Raw genomic sequence first — 24,613 nt, 5'->3', positions numbered from 1 at the left:
GTCCGAAAATGTGGGTGAGCCGAGTTTATCGACATTTATCAGCGTTTACAGCTGAAAAACCTCTCGGTACCCACTATTTTTATTTATTTTTTTACTGTTCAAAACTGCTGATAACAGCCTATGTGTGCATTGACACATAGGATAACATGATGGAGAAATTAATGACTGTAGGAAAAAAAATGCCTACAGCCAAAAACAGCTGCTGTAAAAACGTTAAAAAAAAAAAACTCCAGTGTGCATGAGGCCTTAGGATCCTCTTTTTTTAATGATAGAGATTATATATAATTATTATTATTTTTTTCTTTATTAAAAGTTTTCATCATTACAGACCAGATTCTTATTGGAGAGTATAGTACTGAGCTCACTATTAAATATATAAATTCCTTATTTCCAAAATATCATGTAAGGTCAATCCAAAGCAAATTCTGAAATGTATCTCTATTTTTTTTAAACATATCATCATCGATACAACATAACAAGCATTATAAACATCTACAAATACCGTACAGTGAAACCTCGGTTTAAGAGTAACTTGGCTTGAGAGCGTTTTGATTTGCAAGCTTATTTTTTATTTTTTTTTACTTCTGACTCAGTTTACGAGTGTTGACTCGCAAGACGAGCAGAATTCAAGCTAAATAGGCCTGCAGTACCCAATTTGGCCTGAGGTAAGGGGGCGCAGGAGCCGAGAAAAGCCAAACATTGGCCTGCATTACCTCATTTGGCCTGAGGTACGGGGGCGCGTTGGAAACGAGCCGAAGTGTCCTCAGGCCATGTCGGCCGTTTTTGGCGCCCCCACCTCTGGCCGCATTCGGTATTGCATCCCATTAAAGTCAATGCGGAACAAATTATTTTCGATTTCATTGACTTCAATGGGATAACTCGCTTTGATATGCGAGTACTTTGGATTAAGAGCACACTCCTGGAACGGATTATGCTCGTCATCCGAGATTCAATTGTATTTGCCGGCGCATAAGGCGGCTGGGCATATAAGACGACCCCCTAATATTCAGCTTAAAACTGTGGTTTTGTGCTCTACTCACTGTATAAGACGCCCCCCTTGTGCGGTAGTAATGCGTTATACAAAAAACAAAGAGGCCGCAGCCCGCCAGGTGCTCTGTAAAGCTGTATGTATTCTGTATATGTGCCGTTCAGCCAATCCCAGTGGGCGATGCACTCTGTTGATGACTACAGAGCATGCCAAGCGTGCTCGGATTGGAGCAACAACCTCTGCCAATCCGAGCAGGCTACATAATGTACCGTGCTCGGATTGGCAGAAGTTGTTACTTCAATCCGAGCACGCTCTACTCATCAACAGAGTGCATCGCTCGCCGGGATTGGCTGAGCGCCGCATATACAGAATACATACAGCTTTACAGAGCACCCGGCGGGCCGATATCCATCGGGCAGCTGCTTCACCTGGCGTATAAGACGACCTCCGATTTTTGGCAGTGTAAAAGGTTGTCTTATACGCCGGAAAATACGTCAATAACAACATATACACAAACATTAAAAAAAAAAGGGATCCTCCTCTTAGTCTAAAGCCAGGTACATATTAATTGTTTTTTATTTTTATTTCCCCAACCCCCCCCCGCGGGGGTTGCATAAAAAAAAAAAAAAAAAAAAAAGACAGGTCGGAAACCGCTGTACTAACACTTCAAGGTTAGTTCAGCAATCCCCCTCCGCTGTTGTCTTCTGACAGGGGGACACCAGAACACTCCGATCAGCGCTCTCTGCCATTGGCTGAGAGTGCTGATCGGAAGTCAGTCGGCTGCTGGTTTTCCAGCATGTAAGTCCGACAGAAGCCAGCTGAAAGGCCAGCTTCTGGGGGACAGACCAACATACACGGGCAAAACGTCTGACTTATTTTTTTTTAACCAGCAAATGTCTTGACATTCTGCCATGTGTATGGGGCTTTACGTATGCCCCACACAGCCATGTGTCCACAGTGATTAACTGACTATGCAGTGTGCGGGTGGGCTACTTGTTCAAGGGTCAACAACATATATGTGTTCAGGTTTATTTTGTTCAATCAGCAACAGAAAAGTAGCATGCACTTATAGCAAGGAATATAGCTGTGATTCAAGAAAGCAATATTTTGTAACAAAACCTGGTTTTACAGAGTAAAAATATAAATACAGTATAGCACAAAAGTGAGTACACCCCTTACATTTTTGTAAATATTTTATTATATCTTTTCATGTGACAACACTGAAGAAATGACACTTTGCTACAATGTAAAGTAGTGAGTGTACAGCTTGTATAACAGTGTACATTTTCTGTCCCCTCAAAATAATTCAACACAAAGTCATTAAAGCGGTGGTTCACCCATAAAAAACGACTTCCCCCTATTACACTGCCCCCCCGCATTACAATACGAATATGCCATTAATTTTTTTTTGGCTGCTGTACATACCTGGGTACAGCTATTCACCCGTCCCCCCCCGGGTTGCGAGTCCCGCGGGAGTGGGCGTTCCTACCATGGCGGTGATTGACGTTTTGACAAAAAAATGAGCTCCCCCCCGTCGCGTAAGCCGCGTCACGACTGGCGAAAGGAGCCGAACTGCGATGCGCAGGCGCAGTATAGCGCCGACTCGCCGTTCGGCTCCTTCCGCCAATCGTGACGCTGCTTACGCGACGGGGGGAGCTCGTTTTTTAGTCAAAACGTCCATCATCGCCATGGTAGGAACGCCCACTCCCACAGGACTTGCAACCCGGAGGACACGGTTTGAATAGCTGTACCCAGGTATGTACAGCAGCCAAAAAAAAATTAATGGCATATTCGTATTGTAATGCGGGGGGGGCAGTGTAATAGGGGGAAGTCGTTTTTATGGGTGAACCACCGCTTTAATGTCTAAACCGCTGGCAACAAAAGGGAGAACAACCTAAAGTGAAAATGTCCAAATTGGACCCAAAGTGTCTATATTTTGTGTGGCCACCATTATTTTCCAGAACTGCCTTCATCCTCTTGAGAATGGAGTTCACCAGAGCTTTACAGGTTGACACTGACTGGAGTCCTCTTCCACTGCTCCATCTGGTGGATGTTAGAGACCTTGCGCTCCTCCACCTTCCCTTTGAGGATGCCCCACAGATGCTCAATAGGGTTTAGGTCTGGAGACATGCTTGGCCAGTCCATCACCTTTACCCTCAGCTTCTTTAGCAAGGCAATGGTCATCTTAGAAGAGTGTTTGGGGTCATTATGTTGAATTACTGCCCTGCGGGCCAGTATCCGAAGAGAGGGGGTTCATGCTTGATTTCAGTACGTCACAGTACATGTTGGCATTCATGGTTCCCGCAATGAACTGTAGCTCCCCAGTGCCGGCAGCACTTATGCAGCCCCAGACCATGACACTCCCACCACTATGTAGGCAAGACACACTTGTCTTTGTACTCCTCACCGGGTTGCCGCCACATACGCTTGACACCATCTGAACCAAATAAGTTTATCTTGGTTTCATCAGACCATGGGACACAATTCCAGTAATCCATGTCCTTAGTATGCTTGTCTTTAGAAAACGGTGGGCTTTCTTTTGCATGATCTTTAGAATAGGCTTCCTTCTGGGACGACAGCCATGCAGACCAATTTGATGCAGTGTGCGGTGTATGGTCTGACAGGCTGACCCCCCCCCCCCCCACCCCTTCAACCTCTGCAGCAATGCAGGCAGCAATCATATGTCTATTTCCCAAAGACAACCTCTGGATATGACGCTGAGTACGTGCACTCAACTTCTTTGGTCAACCATGGCGAGGCCTGTTCCGAGTGGAACCTGGCCTGGTAAACAGCTGTATGGTCTTGGCCACCGTGCTAAAGCTCAGTTTCCCAGTCATGGCAATCTTCTTATAGCCTAGGCCATCTTTATGTAGAGCAATAATTATTTTTTTCAGATCCTAAGTTTTTTTGCCATGAGGTGCCATGTTGAACTTCCAGTGACCAGTATAAGGCCTGGTTCACACTGATACGATTTGAGATGTCAAATCGCATCTCAAATCGGCGGCATTTGCACCGTCCTAATCGGTGCGACGCCACATCTGCAGGGCTGCACCAATTTCAAAAAGTAGTTCCTGTACTACTTTTTGAGATTTCAGGCCACGATTTACATTGACATCTGTGCAGAAACCTGCACAGATGTCTCTGAAATCGTGGCCGAAATTGGGACTGCCAGCGGGAGTGAAATCGTGCAAGTTAAAGTGGAGGTTCACCCGGAAATGTAAATTTTTAACATTAGATTAATGCTCATTTTGTCAAGGGGAATCGGGTAGTTTTTTTAAAAACAAAGCAGTACTTTTTAGAGAGCGATCTTCGCCGCCGCTTCTGGGTATGGGCTGCGGAACTGGGCGTTCCTATTTGATTGACAGTCTTCCGACGGTCGCATCTATCGCATCACGATTTTCCGAAAGTAGCCGAACGTCGGTGCGCAGGCGCCGTATAGAGCCGCACCGACGTTCGGCTTCTTTCGGCTACTCGTGACGCGATAGATGCGACAGTCGGAAGCCTGTCGGAAGACTGTCAATCAAATAGGAACGCCCAGTCCTGAAGACCATACCCGGAAGCGGCGGAGAAGATCGCTCTCTAAAACGGTAAGTACTGCTTTGTTTTTAAAAAAAACTACCCGATTCCCCTTGACAAAATGAGCATGAATCTAATGTTAAAAAAAAAAATTCGGGTGAACTCCCGCTTTAAGCTGAACTCACACGGCTTCACTCCCGCAGCCCAGTGTGAACCTGTGAGAATGATAACACCAAATTTAACACACCTGCTCCCCCCATTCACACCCGAAACCTTGTAAAACAATTGAGTCACATGACATAAAATGGCTAATTGGGCCCAATTCAGACATTTTCACTTAGGGGTGTACTGTACTCACTTTTATTGCCAGCGGTATAGAGACATTAATTCCTGTGTGTTGAGATATTTTAAAGGGCATACCAAATTTACACTGTTATACAAACTGTGCACTCACTACTTTACATTGTAGCAAAGTGTGATTTCTTCAGTGTTGTCACATGAAAAGATATAATAAAATATTTACAAAAATGTAAAAGGGTGTACTCACTTTTGTGAGATACTGTATATATCAGCTAAGTATGTGTCTGTGTAGTTTGTTTAAACCTTACCATAGATAACATATTAGATTTTTTTACTCCAGGAGTGTATGAGTTTTGAAATTCTAGAGAAATGCTTAAAGTGGTTGTTAACCCACCAATCTTATTTTTATTATCCTCTGTTTATTCCCGGACTGTGCTTTATGAAAAGAACGCTGTATATACCTTGTATATTGAGTGCTAATCAGCGCTGATTGACCCACGCTTCTCTCCTCTCTCTTCCCAAGCAGTGGGCAGGGCCAAGGATTTCCCAATGACGTCAGTCAGGAGGGGAGGAGCAGAGAGGTGGCCCCGCCCGCTGCATCTGTTGGGCCATGGGAGGAGAGAAGCGGTGGGTCAATCAGCGCTGATCAGGGCTCAATATACCAGGTATATACAGCGTTCTTTTCATAAAGCAGTCAAAGGGGAACAGTACAGGAATAAACAAAGGATTGAATGAACGAATGAATGACTTGTATAGCGCTACACATGCAAACTGAATCGCCTCTAGGCGCTTTTTGCAGCCAGTGTCTTCCTGGCTGGTGTGGTCATTTACCCAGTAGGATCTTGACACGCTTGGGACACACAGTCGTGCACACATATATATACTGGGCCAATTTGGCCAGGATCCAATTAACCTATCGGCATGTCTTTGGAGTGTGGGAGGAAACCGGAGTACCCGGAGGAAACCCACGCAGACACAGGGAGAACATGCAAACTCCAAGCAGATGGTGTCATGGTCGGGATTCGAACCAGTGACCCTTTTGCTGCTAGGTGAAAGTGCTAACCACTAAGCTAGGATTGTATTCTAAAGACAGTAAATTGAGCGGCCGGACATGAGGGGGCGGCGCAGACACAGAGCAGTCAGGCAGAGAGGGGGAGGAGCAGAGCAGGCTGCGTATGACAAGACACACACACACACTACAGTGTCAGGACTCTAATGCCGCATACACACGATCAGGCTTTTGCCCGGCCAAATCTCGACGGAATTCCATCGGAGAAAAATAGAACATGTTCTATATCTAAACTCCGATGGAATTCATCTGAATTTCCGATGAAAAAACTCACATGGGGCTGCACACGATCGGAATATCTGATGGAAAAGTCAGTCGGAATTTTTCCATCGGAAATTCCAATCGTGTGTACAAGGCATTAGGCTGGAATCACACTTATGCATTTTTAGTGCTTTTTGCACTACAGAATGTGTACAAAATGCAAAAAGCACTAAACCTGCATAGGTGTGAATCCAGCCTAAAGCCCTGCTACAAGGGAGTCACAGCAGAGAGGGGAGGATAGAAACTGGCAGGATCAGGTCAGGTATTACAGGTGATAGAGGGGACCAAATGACACAGCACAAGCACTGTGCTGTACAAGATGCTTTAGGGAACAGGATCTTTATTTGAACCCTTTGGGTTAACAAACACGTTAAATAATGCATTACACATTAATTTAACTAAACACATTAGATACCACACCCTTACCACTACTTATAGGTTATCCCTCCAAGGTTCGCTCAAATCCTCTTCTCACTCCTTCCCCCTGACCTCATCGGGATCTTTTGCTCTTCTCTTCCTTTTCTTTCTTCTCCTTTTTTCTGTTCCCCTTGACATATTCGAACGTGCCACCCTCAGGTTTTGGCCCTCCTTACCCTAGGTTATATGTTTATATTCTTATTTTGCCTGGGGTATATACCTTTTCTGGTACGCTACCTAGGATTAGGTTATACATCTTTTCGATACATAATTTGTACTATACAACGTAAAGATGGATATGAGGATTTACCTTGTTTGTTCTCTTATTTTTATGTATAATAAAAAAATATATTTGTCTCTAACTAAACACATTAGATTTTAGTCAACTATAATGTACTGAAGGTTTTATTCCCCTTAATAGGACTAAAACAATTGCAGATGACTAAAATGGGACTAAAGCCAAAATGGCATTTTAGTCAAAATAAACACGGATTACATGCTTTTCATACTGTCACTTGTTTCCCGTATTATGAATGAATGAATGAAAACTTATATAGCGCAGCACATGCGAACTTAATCACCTCTGGGCGCTTGTTGTTCCTGTCTCCTTTGGTATCAAAAGAGATGAGTCTTGATCTTTCTCCTGAACGCTAAGTGATTCTCCTCCAACCGAATGCTGGTTGGTAAAGCGTTCCATAGTCTAGGCCCTTGGACCGCGAATCTCCTTTCTCCTTTGGACTTGTATCTGGCTTTGGGTATCTGGAGGAAATTTTGATTGGTGGATCGCAGAACGCGATTGGGATTATGAGCTTTTATTTTTTCGCATAGATAACGGGGAGCATTCCCATAGATACATCTATGCGTTAGACAGAGTGCTTTAAAAGTGATTCTGTCTTTTACTGGTAACCAGTGAAGGGCTCTCAGTGAAGGTGAGATTGATTCCCAAGGTTTTTTCCCAGTCACAAGTCTAGCGGCCGTATTTTGAACGACTTGTAGACGAGCGATTTGGTACTTGGGGAGTCCGAGGTAAAGGGCATTTGCATAGTCCAATCTTGAGTTTACAATAGCTCCCACCACGACCGCTATGTCTTCCTTGGGAATAAAAGGAGTAAGTCTGCGTAGTAGGCGCAGCAGATGGTGAGATCCGCTGACTACTGACCCTATTTGTGCGTCCAATGTCATGTGAGAGTCAAAGATGACCCCGAGACTTTTGACTTTGGCGCTAGGGGTGATGATTTTGCCCAGAATGGGCGGGGGGGTCCAAGTTGTTGTAGGTTGATTCATACGCTTGGCGTGAAACAGGAGAAGTTCTGTTTTCTCTCCGTTGAGTTTAAGATAACTCTTTGTCATCCAGTCCTCTATCAAAGAGAGGCATGTCTCTAGATTGAGGTGATGATCCTTTTTATTGCAAATGCGGAAATATAGTTGCGTGTCGTCTGCATATGAGTGGTAGAGCAGTTTTTGACTGTTAATAATCTCAAAAAGAGGGCGAAGATAGATGTTGAATAACACCGGCGACAGGGGGGATCCTTGAGGGACTCCGCACGATACCGTGCGTTTCTCAGAAGTGAAAGGTCCTAACTTCACTATTTGCGATCGGTTTTCCAAAAAAGAGGAGAACCAAGATAAATCGCCTTCTGCGACTCTGGCTACTTCAGCTAGCCGAGTCAATAAAAGCTTGTGGTCTACTGTGTCGAAGGCTGCGCTCAGGTCCAACAGAACCAGAAGACAAGATTCTCCTTCATCTGCGGCCTCGAGAGCGTCGTCCCATATTTTGAAAAAAAAAAAAACTGGTTGATCCTTCTATTCTCTATCGCCCCCTTTTGTCCATGTCCCCACTGCAGCTGGGAATTTTGCAGAGAAGCGACAATCAGCAGAGACATTCAGCAGCTCTTTACCATGTGCTCAGCTGTGTCCAATCACAGCTGATCACGAGGTCAACAGAAACCAGTTGCCAGTTTCTTCACTGCTCCTTCTCACGCTGTTTGCGTATGGAAGAGGAGAAAGGAGCCAATAATCAGCTTCTGCCAGTCTGTGCCTACCACTGCTTCCAATCAATGACCACCAATGTCTCCTCATCAATGTCACCCATTAGTGCCGCCTACCAGTGCCCATCAGCGCAAAACTTTTGGTCTTTATTTGTTTAATTTAGCAAAAAATTAAGAATCCAGTGGAGATTAAATACCACCAAAAGAACGCTCTATTTGTGTGATAAAAATAATAAATACATTTCATTTATGTACAGTCTTTTATGACTGCACAATTGTCATTCAACAGTGCTGAAATCTAAAAACTGGCCTGGTCGGGAAGGGGGTGAAAGTGCCCGGTGTGCAAGTGGTTAAATCGCCAACTGCTGCTCTCTGAGAATTCCCAACATACTGTATATTCCTTGCATGTAGTCTTTCAATGTATGTCTAATTATGCAATGTTTTTGATGACAAATATATCATTTTATCATGCTATTATTGAGAAATGTGCCCATGTATGGCCACCCTTGGTCAAAAGACCATGATCAGCAATCCCTGGTCTACTGAGTGGGCAGAGCTGTTGGCTCCAAAAATTTGGAGTCATTGCAGCAGGAAGCCTTGATGAGCAGAATGGTGTACACTGTACACACAAGGATTTATGCATCAGATTTAGAAGAGTTTTAATTTATTGTACCAAAATCAGAAAACACAACTAAAAATGTTGGAATAAAACTAAATAAGTTTGCTTGTAAACCATTCTAGGGTCAGTTCACGCCACAAAAAAGCACTCCAGATTGGGGTTAATCCAGGACACACATTAATTACAGGCCGATTTAATGCAGATAATTACCACCTCATTCAGCCACAGAACCGGTGTAATTAATGTGTGTCCTGGATTAAAGGAATGACGTGGCAACCCTAATCCAGATACTTTTACTTTTTTTTTTTTTTTTTTTAAACAAACAATGAGAATGTTCCTTAATTGAAAAACTTGGCATAGGTACAGAGTACATAAAGGACAATAGGAAATTATAATTGCTTTCTTTCCTTTTTTCTTAGCATTAGCTAGTAGCGGGTAATATCCTAGATAGTGATGTTTCCCTTTACTTTTCTTTGTTATAAGATATAAAAGTTGCTTACTTTCAGAGTATGTATTCGACATGTTTTGACTATGTACTATTGTGTGGTACTAAGGTACCCTGGCTGTAATTTGTACTCTGATTTTTATTTATTTTTTATTAGAAAAAAGAATAGAGTATGATGAAATTATAATTGCCAGTGAAAGACGTCATTAGCATATGATATATTAGGAGCATAAATTCAGCCTGTTGTACATAAAGCAGTACCGGATACATTTTTGCTTACAGTTCACACCACACACTGGATACTTTTTTGGTTACAGTTTTTTTTTTTGTGTGTTTTGCTATGTTTCAGTACAGTTCTACTTTTTTTTCTGCACTGGAAACTAGGGTTGTCCCGATATCGATACTAGTATCGGTATCGGGACCAATACCGAGTATTTGCGCTAGTACTTGTACTCGCGCAAATACTCCCGATGCCTGGTAGAATACTTTTTTTTTCCCGAGTGCGGGTGGAGAGGGGGTGGAGAGCGGAGCAGAGCAGTCCTCGTATGGGGGAGAGGAGAGAGGAGAGCTGCTGCCGCCTTAGACAAAGCCAAGTCAATCCCCCCCCCTCCCCCCGCCGCTGCCGACATCTAGTTACTATGCGCTGGGGAAACACAACAGTTGTCATTTGCATTTGAATAGCTGTTGTGTTCCCCCGCTGCGCCGTCATGTATAGCCCCTCCCCTTGCCCGAGCACTTTGATAGACAGGTCACCCGTCCGACGGGTGACCTGTCTATCAAAGTTTCTGGACAAGGAGGAGGGGCTATACATGACGGCGCGGCGGGGGAACACAACAGCTATTCAAATGCAAATGACAACTGTTGTGTTCCCCCAGCGCATAGTAACTAGATGTCGGCAGCAGCGGGGGGAGGATTGACTTGGCTTTGTCTTAGGCCCCATACACACGAGAGGATTTATCCGCGGATACGGTCCACCGGACCGTTTCCGCGGATAAATCCTCTCGAGGATTTTGATCCGATGGAGTGTACTCACCATCGGATTGAAATCCGTGCCGAAATCCCATCGCGATGACGTGTCGCGCCGTTGCCGCGATGATGACGCGGCGACGTGCGCGACGCTGTCATATAAGGAATTCCACGAATGCGTCGAATCATTACGACGCATGCGGGGGATTGATTCGGACGGATTGATCCGGTGAGTCTGTACAGACCAGCGGATCAATCCGTTGGGATGGATTCAAGCGGATAGATTTTAAAGCATGTCTTCAAATTTTTATCCGCTGGAAATCCATCCCAGGGGATAAAAATCTGCGGAAACAGATCCGCTGGATCGTAAACACCAGGGGATCTATCCGCTGGAGCCGGTCCGCGGATCAATTCCAGCGGATGGATCCTCTCGTGTGTATGGGGCCTTAGGGGACATAAGGCTGCATTAGGGACATGGCTGAATTAAGGGATATGGCTCAATTTAGGGACACATGGCTGCATTTGGGGACACAAGGCTGCATTTGGGGACACAAGGCTGCATTTGGGGACACAAGGCTGCATTTGGGGACACAAGGCTGCATTTAAAAAAAAGTATCAGTATTCGGTATCGGCGAGTACATGGAAAAAAGTATCGGTACTTGTACTCGGTCCTAAAAAAGTGGTATCGGGACAACCCCTACTGGAAACTGCGCTTGCGGGAACTAGGGCAATTGGAATACATGGAAAACCCGGTGTATGCATTTTTGTTTTTTTACATCAAAAAACACACTGGACTGCATCTAGTGTGAACTAGTCATCTCAGAGTATAGGTTTATGTTTGTCCCAAGCATACCTGAAGCCATATCCTGTCTCACTATCTATACTAGGGGTGCAACGGATCGTCATTGATCCGTGATCCGAACGGGTCAACGCCTACGGATCGGCACACCACGCGATCCGCAGATTGAGGCTTCGGCCTAGCTCCGGAGCAGCAGCCATCTTGGTACACCCGGCGGCAGCCTAGGGGAGCTCCCTAAAGCGGCGCACTGACGGGGGAGATGTGGGGGACATTACAGTGGGGGAGATGTGGACATTACAGTGGGAACTATATATGGTGGGGATCCGAAAAACGTTGCAGCCCTAACCTATACACACACCCATATACATACACACACAGTTGTGCTCATAAGTTTACATACCCTGGCAGAAGTTATGACTTCTTGGCCATTTTTCAGAGAATGAATGATAAAATCTTTTTTCACTCAGAATCCAGAAACGTCAGTGCAGCACTGGATGAAAGGTGCAAGGGTCTGTCAGCAGTCTAGAAACTCATTGACCTTTTATACCAGGAATATGCAATTAGCGGACCTCCAGCTGTTGCAAAACTACAAGTCCCATCATGCTTCTGCCTCTGGGTGTCATGCTTGTGGCTGTCAGAGTCTTGCTAAGCCTCATGGGACTTGTAGTTCTGCAACAGCTGGAGGTCCGCTAATTGCATATCCCTGCTTAAGGCCGGGTTCACACTTGTCCGACAAACGCTCCGACATTAGGAGCTCATGTCGCATGACGTGTGAAAATCAATGTTTCCCTATGAGAGCCGTCCTAACTGGTCCGACACAAGTCGGTCCGACTTTGAAAATGCTCCTTGTACTACTTTGGTCCGACATTGATCTACTTCAGCCCATTGAATATCATTGAAGTCGGACCAAGGTAGGAGCCTTGTCCTAACCATCCGACTTTTGACATCTGACATTGTGATTACAGCAGCAGTAAAAGGAATTTATCTCACTCTGGGATTGTTTTGATTGGTCAAAGAACAAGTCAGACTATCACAAAGTCGGATCAAAGTAGTATCCTGTTCATGAAAGTCGGATGGATGTCGGACCAATGTAGCAGCGCAAAGTAGGATGAAAGTGTTGTGTAGTATAGTGTGAACCCAGCCTGAAACACACACACACACCATATTGTTTTTGGACTAGTCTTTCTACAGACTAAATAAAATACACAGATTTGGGTTATTTTCAAAGAAATGTAGCAGTATACATGTTGGCCTAAATTTATGAAGAAATAGGTAGATTCAGAAAGAGTTAGGCCAGCTTATCAGTAGATAAGCCGACCTAACTCAGAATCTACGCCAACTTATGTTTAAGTGTATGCTCAAACAGAGATACGCTTAAACATATCTAAGATAGGACGGCTTGCGCCATCCTATCTTAGATTGCAATATTTTGGATGGCCGCTAGGTGGCGCTTCCATTGCGGTCGGTGTAGAATATGTAAATGAGTAGATACGCCGATTCACGAACGTACGCCTGGCCGACGCAGTACTTTTACGCCGTTTACATAAGAGATAGGCCGCGTAAAGTTAGAGCTAGGCCCTAGTGGAATAGTAATGTCAAGTATGGTCACCGCTCTGCGTCGAAATTCGAATTTTTTAGGTCATTTGCGTAAGTCGTCCGTGAATCGGGGTTTACGTCCACGTCAAAATCAATAGGCCCGTGCAGCGTACTTGGCCGCAATGCACACTGGGAAATGTAGGCGCCCGGCGCATGCGCAGTTCGCAAAAACCGTAAGGTCAAGCCCCATTAACATACAACACGCCCCCCTCAAACACATTTGAATTAGGCGCCCTTACGCCCGCCGATTTAGGCTACGCCGCCGTAACTTAGCAGGTAAGTACATTGTGATTCATGTACTTGCCTAGCTTACTTACGGCAGCGTAGCTTAAATGCCTTAAAGCGGTAGTTCACCCTCTCGTACTTGATGTTACCATCGAGACAGGCATTGTAGCGCGAGCTACAGTATGCCTGTCCCGATTTTTTTTAACCCCGTACTCACCTCGTAGTCGTCCATCGTAGATTTCGGCTCCCGCGGGAATGGGCGTGCCTATGGAGAGGGAAGGATGATTGACGGCCGGCCCTGGCACGTCACTCTCCCCGAAGACAGCCGGAGTAGGTCTCGGCTCTTCACGGCGCGTGCGCACAGGCTATGCGCACGCGTCGTGAAGACCAAGCCTATTTCGGCTATTTCCGGAGAAGCGTGACGCGCCAGAGCCGGCCGTCAATCATCCTCCGTCTCCAGAGGCACGCCCATTCCCCGGTATCTTCGATGGACGACTACAAGGTGAGTATGGGGGGAAAAAAATTCGGGACAGGCATACTGTAGCTCGCGCTACAGTGCCTGATTTAAAGGTAAAAGAAAAAAAAATTTTTTTTTCCTGTCGATAGGGTGAACCCCCGCTTTAAGCTACGCCCCTGCAAAGTTAGGCATAGGTACCTGAATCTACCTAAAAGATTATTTGTAAAATGTTATAACAAAGAAAAACACTTTTTTTCCCCCTCACAATTTTCATTTTTTGTTCACACTGCCCTTTGCGAGCTGCTGGGAATGTCAAAAAAAGTTAATGAGACACCCCAAATCAGTTTGCATATTGCAGTGCGATCTGCAAAAATCGGACAGAAAAAATAAAAATAAAAATAATCAGCTCACATGGATGTGAACACCCATGCGATCCTATTCTGCTGCGGACCAAAAAAAGGGTCCTGTGCGAGTTTGGTAGTACTATCTGTATGGCTGAATTCGCAAATCACATGCAATCTCGCACCACGCAGCAGTGGGAACTGATCCTAAAGGCAGGGGAACAAAAAAGCTAAAATAACCCATGTTTACCAAGTTTCCACCCCACTACTTTGCCATCGCAGATGTGTGACCCGAGCCTTATACATGCTTTCAATAAATAATCTTCTAAGCGGTCAAGTGCCCACAAAGTTCCAGATACCTTGTGAAAACGTGTGAGCCAACAGGACTGAATTACACAGAGTTGTGACACATTGCTGGGGGAGAAGAGTTTCCTCCCGCCAACTGTAGTAGCGGCACATTTATATTTTGTGGTCACACGGAAGAAACGTAAAAAAGGTATTTACGCTGCAATTTCTTACAAACTGTATGCAGCATACAATGGATAGAAAAACTCTACACACCCCTGTAAAACGGTCAGGTTTCTGTGAGAAAAAAAAAATAAAAAATAAGAGAGACAAAAAGATACAATTCAGAACTTTTTCCACCTTTAATGTGACAGATAAACTGTACAACTCAATTGAAAAATAAACTGAAATCTATTGGGGGGGTAAAAATAATAATAAAGAAAAAAAATAATGTGGTTGCACAATGGCCCGTATACACGATCCGAATGTCGGACGAAATCTGTCGTGCGAGGAAGAATCGTATGATAATTGGATCGTGTGTACACTACTCAGGACAGTTCATCTGATATTATTCAATCGGACAAGCACAAAGATTTTCCTCGTACGATATCAGATCATACAATTTTTGTTTAGTCAGTATAGTCAAAAATACAATACAAATACATTACAACACATGACATCACTTTCGATTTTTCTTTTCTGTCGTACGAGAATTTGTGACTTTAGTAACCTATTAAATTTCTACTTGCGACTAGTAAGCAAAAAAACTGCCGTACGATATTCGGATCATGTGTACGGGCCATAAGTGTGCACACCCTCTTATAAATGGTGATGTAGCTGTGTCCAGAATTCACCCGGACCATTATGCAGGTAAAGGACCTGGCCCCTTTTTGGGATTCGGCACTGCGTCGCTTTAACTGACAATTGCGCAGTCATGCGACGTGGCTCCCAAACAACATTGGCATACTTTTTTTCCCCACAAATAGAGCTTTCTTTGGTGGTATTTGATCACCTCTGCAGGTTTTTATTTTTTGCACTATAAACAAAAATAGAGCAACAATTTTGAAAAAAATTCAATATTTTTTACTTTTTGCTATAATAAATATCCCCAAAAAAAAGATATAAAAAAAAAAATTTTTTTTTCCTCAGTTTAGGCCGATACGTATTCTTCTACCTATTTTTGGTAAACAAAATTGCAATAAGCGTTTATCGATTGGTTTGCGCAAAATTTATAGCGTTTACAAAATAGGAAAAAATGGCATTTTTATTAATATATATTTTTTTTTTTATTTTTTTTTTTTAACTACTAATGGCGGCGATCAGCGATTTTTTTCGTGACTGCAACATTATGGCAGACACATCGCACACGTTTGACACATTTTTGGTACCATTGTAATTTTCACAGCGAAAAGTGCTATTAAAATTACAATGATTAATGTGAAAATGACAATGGCAGTGAAGGGTTTAACCACTAGGGGGGCGCTGTAGAGGTTAAGTGTGACCTCATGTGTGTTTCTTACTGTAGGGGGGCTGGGTTGGACGTGTGACATCAGTGATTGTCTTGCCCTATATCAGGGAACAAACGATCACTGACATTGCCATAGAGAAGAACGTGGAAGGTGTGTTTACACTCACCTCTCCCCGTTTTTCAGCTCCTGTGACCCGATCACAGGACACCCGCGGCGATCAGGTCCCGGAGCTTCGGACTGGGTCACGAGCGCGACCCACGGCAGGGCTCTTAAAGGGGACACACATATATATATATATATATATATATGTCCATGTGCCCAGCCGTGCCATTCTGTCAATGTATATAGTCGTGCGGCGGTCCTTAAGTGGTTAAGAAATCACATTCAAACTCATATTAAATTGGTCAGTACACACATCATCATTTAATATGCCTCTGATTAACCCCAAATAAAGTTCAGCTGTTCTAGTAGGTCTTTCCTGATATTTTCTTAGTGCTAATTCACAGACGCAGTTCCGTGTGCTTTTTTTCTGCACAAAATGCATCTACGTATTCCAATTGTTCTAATTCACACCATGCAGTCAGTTTCTGCAACGGAAACTGACTGCATGGTGTGAACGAGAGCCAACTAGAGCCATTGGAATACATGGAAAACACTGTGCATGCATTTTTAGTGCAGAAAAAATGCGCACAAAACTGTATGCAGACAGTTTCCGGGGCAGAAACTGACAGCATGGTGTGAACTAGAGCCATTGGAATACATGGAAAACACTGTGCATGCATATTGTGCAGAAAAAAAAGCACACGGAACTGAACGGAACTGCGTCTGGTGTGAACTAGCACTTAGTCGCATCTTACAGCAAACGCTATGGTCCTCAAAGAACTTCCAAAGCATCAGGTGGCTCTTATATCAGTCAGGAGAAGGGTACAAAAGAATTTCCAAGGCATTAGATATCCCATGGAACACAGTGAAGACAGTTATCATCAAGTGGAGAAAATTTGGCACAACAGTGACATTACAAAGGACTGGACATCCCTCCAAAATTGATGAAAAGACGAGAACAAAACTGGTCAGGGAGGCTGCCAAGAGGCCTACAGCAACATTAAAGGAGCTGCAGGAATATCTGAAAAACATCCAAGCCTGGCTATATTTTGCAAAACCACATCTGAAGTCTCCCAAAAGAAGCAACCAGTTTTCTTCTGGTCAATGTTGGATCCTCCTCTTCCAATGACGGCTAAAGCACAGGCTTACTTTTCTGGGAGGGCGAATGTGGACGCCATTGGCTGAGATCGCTGATCAGAACCGATCGGCGGACCCATTTCGGTCATGCCCCTTCGACAGAAGCTGGCTTCTATCAGACTGGCAGCAGTATATATGGGCAAATGCCGGCTGGTTTCTATTAAACCAGCCGATGCCGCCCGACATTCGGCCCGTGTGTACTAAGCTTAACTGAAGGTCTGTATGAAGGTACAAGCAGGCAGCTGGAGAAGATTCTGCTGATTGAGGGTGCAAAGCGTAGCAGGCTCCTGTGAAAATAAATGTACTTTTTCTCCTTCAAATATACGTACATTTCTGGATTTTTTTGATGGACTTTCCTTTAAAGCGGAGTTCCACCTAAAAATGGAACTCCTGCTTAACCCACTCCTCACCCCCTTACATGTAATTTTTTTGGGGGGGGGGAGTGGGGGCTTCAGGAGAAGGGGACTTCCTGTGCCACTTCCTCCTTCCGCCGAGGAGCTGGTAAGGCGATTAGCTTATTCGCCTTATTGCAGCCCCTCCCTGTAGGCGAGCGCCTGTGCAATCGGACGGCGCAGTGGGTGCCCGGCCATGAAGCCGAAAGCCGTCACTGCCGGTTGCCCACACTAGGAATGAAGATGCCGGCCGGCGAGGGGGGGCGAGGAGCGGAGCCCCGGCCGGCGCGTCGCTGGAGCCGTGGAGCAGGTAAGTGTCTGATTATTAAAAGCCAGCAGCTACACTTTTTGTAGCTGCTGACTTTTAATGAACTTAAAAAAAGGCTGGAACACCCCTTTAAGTGAGGGGACACACTATTAAAATCGGGTGAACTGCCGTCCGATTTTTTCATTGCCTCACAGCAAGTTGGAACCAAGGCAGGATAATGTACAAATTCTCGTACAACAAAGGCGTTTTTGTTTGTGGTTTATTGTTTCCAATCATGCGCAGTCTTTCGTTTCTGATCTTTCTCATACAAAAACTGTTCATTTGGTTCCGTATCAGAAATATTGAAATTTCCCTCCAGAAATTTTCATTTAAAAGGTCGGAATCACCTGTTGAAAGTTGTGTACACACAATCAAAAAATCCCACAATTGTTCCTTGGAATAAAATGCTTGTCCGATTTTTTTAAAGCGTGTACAAGCCTTTAATTAACACAACACATACGCAAATTGCTAAAAAATCATCCAAAATAAAACAAAAGAATACTTTTTTTATTTTTTTGGGCAAGAAATAAATAGTAATTAATGATCACAAATTAACAATGATAATAATACAAACATGTTAATACACATGCACAATTTGATAAAATGTCTAATGACTAAAAATGTATAAAATGTAATTAAAATAATATGGTACAATTATTTCTGTAGTAAAATAAATTTGTCACCAAGGCCAATGAGGAAGACGGGGGAAGAAAAGAAAAAAAAAACACCACACACCCACCTTTTGTTACACCAATAAAAGAAAGTTGTACTTCCTGATCTGCTGCTTTTATCACAAACCTCTTTATCCTCTTACACATCATACCTTAGCAAAGCTTCCAATACTGACACGTCATTACTCTCCAACTTAAAGTAAAGACAGTATGCTAGCAGAACATATTTACAAGCAACATATAATGAGAAACAAGTTACAAACTCTGGATATTGATACCACAAGAAAAAAGAAATTATAGTATAGCTAATCATTAAAGTGACATTTAAAGTGGCTGTAAACCCTCATATATAAATAAAAATGATATATATATATATATATATATATATATATATATATATATATATATATATATATATATATATATATATATATATATATATATATAAAAAAAAACACCAACCTGCAAGACAAAGGCACAATGAGCTAGTATGCATCGTTATCATTATGAAATACTTCTTAGAACAAAGCCGTTGCAGGGGTCCCCGTACAGCGTTGTGACCTTTGACATGGCTCCCGGAGTAATTTCCGGGTTCGCTGTCTCCGGCGCTGTGATTGGCCAGAGCCGCAATGATGTCACTCCCGTGCATGCACGTCGGAGCCGCCGGTCAAGACACAGGCACTTTAGAAACTTCACGATCAAGCCGTTTTTTTTTTTTTTCAGAGCGCATACGCTGATGACATTGGCGCAAGCATATATGGTAAATATATGCTGAACCGTGGAGCTTTAGGAAATATTTACAGTACCTACAGGTAAGCTTTATTATAGGCTTACCTGTAGGTACAAGGGGTGTAACGGGGTTTACAACAAATTTAAAGGCCCTGTAATCAAGAAATAATGTCTTACTGCGTTTTTCTGCCTCATTTTAAATGGCCTCAAATTGCACCGCATTGTACAAAAGTAGGACATGCGCAAATTTTAGAAACGCACTTGGTCGCTTTGTACCGTGCAATCCAGTGCAGGCAAATACACTGCTTTGCAACCTACGTTTAAGAAGTCATTAACGCGGAACTGACACCCGCTGCAGATTGCAAGGGCAATGCGATTTAAACGTGGTGCAGGAAACGTGCATTCATCACAGATTTTGTGCACCGTGTTCTAGTGTGAATGGGGCTTTAGTGTTCAAGTTGGCTAATCAAATCCAGCATGAGAGGAAACACATGCAGAGTAAAAACACTCCCTTCTATTGGCAGAAAACAGCTCATATGAGCCCCCAACAGTGCCCCATTGCTAGCGTCAGCGGGAAGAAGAGTGCCCCATCCCTAGTGTCAGCGAGAAGAAGAGTGCCCCATCCCTAGCATCAGCGGGAGGAAGAGTGCCCCATGACTAGCGTCAGCGGGAGGAAGAGTGCCCCAAGGGCTAGGTAAATGCAAGCGAAGGGCAGCATCCAGCCTGTTGACCACAGTTTGCAGATCACTGCACTACACAATCTGATTGTACAATCTTCTTTAGATCTACCATCAACTATGTAGTGTAAGGGCCTGTCTGATTGGATACAGAATGATTGGATTGGATATTGTATTGTTTTGGTAAATCTAAAGGAAATTGTCCAATCAGATCATGTAGCATATGGCCACCTTTATACACCTAAAATGAACTAGTTGCACTTTTGGTACCATTAATTGTTAATGGCACACCAAACATGGCAGCACATCCATCTTTTGTTGAGTCCAAAAACTCATGACGGGTAAAAAAAAAAAAAAAGTCTGGCACAATTTTTGGTTAGAATGCAATGCAAATTCAACCATACAATCTGTATGGCTGAATTTGCATCGCACAGACATTGCATGCGATCTGCACAGCAGTGTGGTGCAAATCACATGCGATGTCTGACATCTTGCTCGTTTTTTTTTAATCTTTTGCTTAAAAAAGTGTTTTGTTCCAGCCTGGACCGAAAGTGATGTCACTCGGGTCCTCCAAGGCCATAGAGGAGATCAAAAAAGATCTACTGTTTGATCGCCTGTATGGCCAACCGGCGGCACTGTCGGATCATTTCTCGGGTGAACTGGCGAGCTTCTGAAAGCATTCCAACCGCTTTCATGAAAAAGCCAGCCGCCAGCTGTAAAAAAATAATACTGGTGTTATGGCTAATATCGTCAGCCATAATATGGGTAAACTACTTGACAACTATATACAGGTATTACGGTCGGCATGTGGTTTCAAAGGGTTGTAAAGTCACTTTTTTTTTTGTTCTTAAATAACAAACATGTCATACTTACCTCCTCTGTGCAAAGGAAGTACATAGGGGCCCCAATCCTCCTCATCTGGGGTCCCTCCGTGGCGTTTCTGGCTCCTCCTCTTCTCGAGTGCCCCGGAGAAGCGCTTTCCCTGGGGGCACTCCTGCAGTTGCGTTCCCGAGACCTGCTGCTGTGTCCATTGACACAGACATCAGGGCTCGGCCCCACCCCCTGCATCATTGGATTTGATTGACAGCAGTGGGAGCCAATGGCTCCTGCCGCTATCAATCTATCCAATCAGGACCAGAGACAGCGGCTGGAGCTGGTGTGCTCGTCACCATCGCTGGAAAGATCGAGTTCAGGAAAGAAAAAGGGGGGCAGCTGCAGCACAGGAGGTTTTTCACCTTAATGCATTAAGGTGAAGAACCCTGAGGGTTTACAACCCATATAAGTCAGGTGGGTGACAAGCTTCGCACTTTGCAGCTTGACAGGATAATCGCAGCAAAACACTGTTGCATTTTAGGTGCCATTGAAAATGAATGGTAGCTAAACGTGCGTTTTGTGATTATAAAGCGATTTGAGATTCCAGGCAGAATTGCAGTGATTTTGCTTAAAGCGGTTGTAAACCCGCGATAATTTTTTATTTATTTATTTTTTCACCTGAAAGGCAAAAGTCATAATGAGCTAGTATGCACCGCATATTAGCTCATTATGAAATACTTACCTCAGAACGAGGTACTTACCTGGTCCACGCCGAGCGAGATATCATCTTGACTCGGCGTATCTTCCGGGTATCGTCGCTCCAGCGCTGTGATTGGCTGGATCGGCGATGACGCATGTGCGCGGGAGACTTCAATTCGGCAAGGTCCGGCGGCTGCCGGTCCTTTAGCCGAGGATCCCGCTGCGCATGCGCCGCTACAATCAGCGGCACATTGCGGGGGGAATATCTCCTAAGGCTCCATTCACATCTAGGCAGACAAATTTGCGGCGTTTTGTCCCGCGAATTGCGGCGGCAAATAGCAGCGTTTTGTACCGCGATTTGCGGCGACAAAACGCTGCGATTGTCCGCCTAGATGTGCCCCTCTATGGAGATGGTTCACGAACGCCGAAAGCCGCCTGAAAAAAAGGTCCGGGACCCAGTCCGGGACCTTTTTTCAGGCGGCAGGCGACAGGCGGCAGGTGTTCGGCGTGGAGATGTGAACCATCTCCATAGAGGGCAATGTCTTTTCATCCCTCTGGCGGCAGCGGCGTCGCACTACAGGCGACAAAACGCCTAGATGTGAATGGGGACTAAACCGTACAGGTTTAGGAAATATTCTTTATTCCTACAGGTAAGCCTTATTATAGGCTTACCTGTAGGTAAAAGGCAAAAATGTTTTTTTTTTTTTAATTACAAATATGTCACACTTACCTCCACTGTGCAGTTCGTTTGGAAGAGTGGCTCCGATCCTCCTCTTCTGGGGTCCCACAGCGGTTCTCGCAGCTCCTTCCTGAAATGGATGACCCCCTCTGGGAAGCGCTCTCCCGAGGGGGTCACCTTGCGGACGGGCTCCCGTGTCATACAGTTGGTGTATGACTCGCCGCGTCATTGGATTTGATTGACAGCAGCGGGAGCCAATGGCTGCTCTGCTATCAATCTATCCAATGAAGAGCCAAGAAGCCGTGGAGAGAGCGACACGGGATAGCAGCACCCATGGAAATTTGGGACTCAGGTAAGTAAAACGGGGGGGCTGGGGGGCCGGACACTGCAAGGTGTTTTTTCACCTTAATCCATAATAAGCATTAAGCTGAAAAAACACAAAGGTTTACAACCCCTTTAATACCAAGACACTTACCTGTCCAGGGATCCAGCACTGCCCTCTCTAAGTCACCTCCTCTAGGCACTGGCATGTTTACTTTGGGTAGCCAGATGTGATTGGCTGTCAAGTGTCCCCATTGGAAGACTTTTCCTTTTATTCCTGTTCTGGTGACATCTCAAAACAATGGATAGTTCCTCCAATGTCAACAATAACTAGGACATATGAAGAGGGAGAGTCTACAGACACCAATAAAACCCTGCCAGGGGTTCCAACACTTCCCCCAGTCTATACAGCACCAAGCAAAGGTGGTTGTAGGTCCAGCTACACATTACACTTCATTATAAATCATTGCTGCCCAGCCACAGCCATGACACCCAGCTCTCCTCTCACTGTGAGAAGTATATAGAAGGCACATACACGGCGGAGGGAGGACTACACACAGCCTGGCACCGTACACTGACTCTAGGACAAGGACAGGGTATATACTCACTCAGTACCACTCAGCTCCTGTCCTGGCATAGCCTGACAACCAACACTTCCGGGATCCGGCCCCGCCCCCTCCAGACGCGTGTCCCCAGCTGGAGCGCTTTGACTGTAGCCCCGCCCATCACGAATACGGCCACGCCTCTGTATTAGTAGAGGGATGCTGGAATGATGCCGGATGGGGGCGGAGCTCAGGTTATCAGAGTATAGAGAACACACCTTGCTGAACGCGGCGTTCTGTCGGGTCACTGGCTCTGTTGAGTGTTACGGGCGTGGATCCGGATTTGTGTTGATTTATTTCGGTCTGATCTAGGTCAAAGGCTGTATGATGGAGAGCAGAAGGCTGACTGCTGTGTGCACGGGGTGCTTATCATTCATGTATTATTAGATTATATTGTATAGCTTCTGGGTTCTTCTTACCAGGGCTTTTTTTCAGGGGGAACTCAGTTCCACCACCTCTGGCTCAGACCCTTTGGTGCCTGCTCACCACAATCACTTGTAAACACAGAAGTCTGGTTTCTGTGTTTACAAGTGACAGCTTGGCGCTCTGTGTGTAACCACCTGAACTCTGTATTCTGTATGTAATTCAATCCTGGTATTCAATGCCCCTTTAAGACCCTTTAAGACCCTTCTACTGTTTGTGAAATCTGAACAGGGTCGTGGTTCCTGCACCTATTTTCTGAGAAAAAAAGCTCTGCTTCTTACTATATACATCACATAGCTTCCAACTGTCCCTGATTCTTAGCAATGTCCCTTTTTCTTCCTTGTGTGTCCCTCATTTGTGTCTGATCCATAGGTGTGCGCAGCCTATTGCATTGAGAGGGGGACCCCAAAGTTCAAACACAAATGCGCAATAGAGCAGTGGATAGTGTTAGTCGGGATGAGATTGGTGTCAGAAGTTTTTCGTTTGTATTTTATTTTGTTATTTTTTTTATTTTATCATAAAAATTATGAAAAAAATATTTTTAAAAAATTGAAAAAAAAACAAACAAAATTAATAAAAACAAATATATATATATATATATTAGGAGCCCCATTGAGGGGCACTGGTGAAATAGCAAAGAAAGGGACTGAGGACAGAGATTTCCCAGTCGCTTTCTCTGTAGCTGCCATGAAAATCTGCATTCCACAGGGTGATTAGGGTGTGCCCAGGCACTCCTGGCACACCCTGTGTGCACGCCTATGGTTTGATTTATATTATTGTATATTAAATAAACTATTTATCTTTTAGTGTTTTACGGTGCTAAACCTTTCATCTGATTTCTAAATTGCTGCATTTGTAAATTTCAAAAGCCAATATAAAGGAATAGTAATGGTAAAAAGAAGCACTTGTGGGTTTAACCACTCGCCTACTGTGCACATACACCCCCTTCCTGCCCAGACGAGATTTTAGCTTCCGGCACTGTGCCGCTTTAACTGACAATTGCGCAGTCATGCGATATGGTCTTCCAAACAAAATTGACATCCTTTTTTTCCCCACAAATAGAGCTTTCCTTTCGTGGTATTTGATCGCCTGTGCGGTTTTTATTTTTTGGGCTATAAACAAAAAAAAGCGTCAATTTTGAAAAAAAACACTATTTTTTTTGCTATAATAAATATCCCATTTTTTTCAAAAATATATTTTTTTTTTCTCAGTTTAGGCCGATACGTATTCTTCTACATATTTTTAGTAAAAAAAAAAATCGCAATAACCTGGTTTGAGCAAAAGTTATATTGCCTACAAAATAGGGGACATAATGATTTT

The 24,613-nt window shown here is 44.2% G+C and overlaps 1 protein-coding gene across 1 annotated transcript in view; it reads right to left on the bottom strand.

Annotated features, from left to right (window-relative positions):
• The window catches only part of SLC35A3 (solute carrier family 35 member A3), a 94,640-nt gene extending 71,664 nt beyond the window's left edge, over positions 1-22,976 (bottom strand). The window contains exon 1 of the mRNA XM_040360189.1: positions 22,877-22,976. The gene's annotated coding sequence lies outside the window, so the exon portion shown is untranslated. The remainder of the gene's footprint in view (positions 1-22,876) is intronic.
• Positions 22,977-24,613: the final 1,637 nt, after the last annotated feature.

The sequence above is a fragment of the Rana temporaria genome, chromosome 7, assembly GCF_905171775.1.
Source record: "Rana temporaria chromosome 7, aRanTem1.1, whole genome shotgun sequence".
Classification (NCBI taxonomy): domain Eukaryota; kingdom Metazoa; phylum Chordata; class Amphibia; order Anura; family Ranidae; genus Rana; species Rana temporaria.
Note: the sequence above shows the minus strand (reverse complement) of the source record. Positions and strands in the feature narration are given on the sequence as shown.